Here is a 529-nt window from a genome sequence, read left to right as displayed (position 1 = left end):
AAACATGAGCAAAATATTTGTTCATGTTGTTCAAAAAAGTTTTTAACATAATCTCCACCTGCACCAATCAGCTGGAGCCACAAGTTTTGCACATATTGTAACCACCTAGAGCGCACAATGTAGTGATGCTGCAAAAACAATTAATGCTCTACCCATTGTTGTAGTTTTCATTTAATGTTGATTAAAACTGGATAATGCTTAAAACTGACCTTATTTAGAGGGTTAACCATGATGACGATCGTTACCCAGCCTTAAAGGTTGTATATACAAAATTCACTTGACACTCAGACTAAACAACCTAAACATTGGGATAAAAATTAAATAAAACTCACCAAAAAAATCTTTGTTAGTCTTTGCAACAATCATCAACGCTGCTTTGGTCAAAATTGACCCCTTATTCATCAAGTTAGATGTGAAAATGTTAATTCATGGGGACCAGTACATCCACCTAAAAAAACTGATTGTTATTGTCAGTGTCTGACAGCATTATGGAAAGGATCCCTACGAGACCTTTAGTTTAACCACAAAC

The sequence above is a fragment of the Morone saxatilis genome, unplaced genomic scaffold (assembly GCF_004916995.1).
Source record: "Morone saxatilis isolate NCDOM2014 unplaced genomic scaffold, NCSU_SB_2.0 Contig10, whole genome shotgun sequence".
Classification (NCBI taxonomy): Eukaryota; Metazoa; Chordata; class Actinopteri; family Moronidae; genus Morone; species Morone saxatilis.
This window is presented reverse-complemented; position numbering follows the sequence as displayed.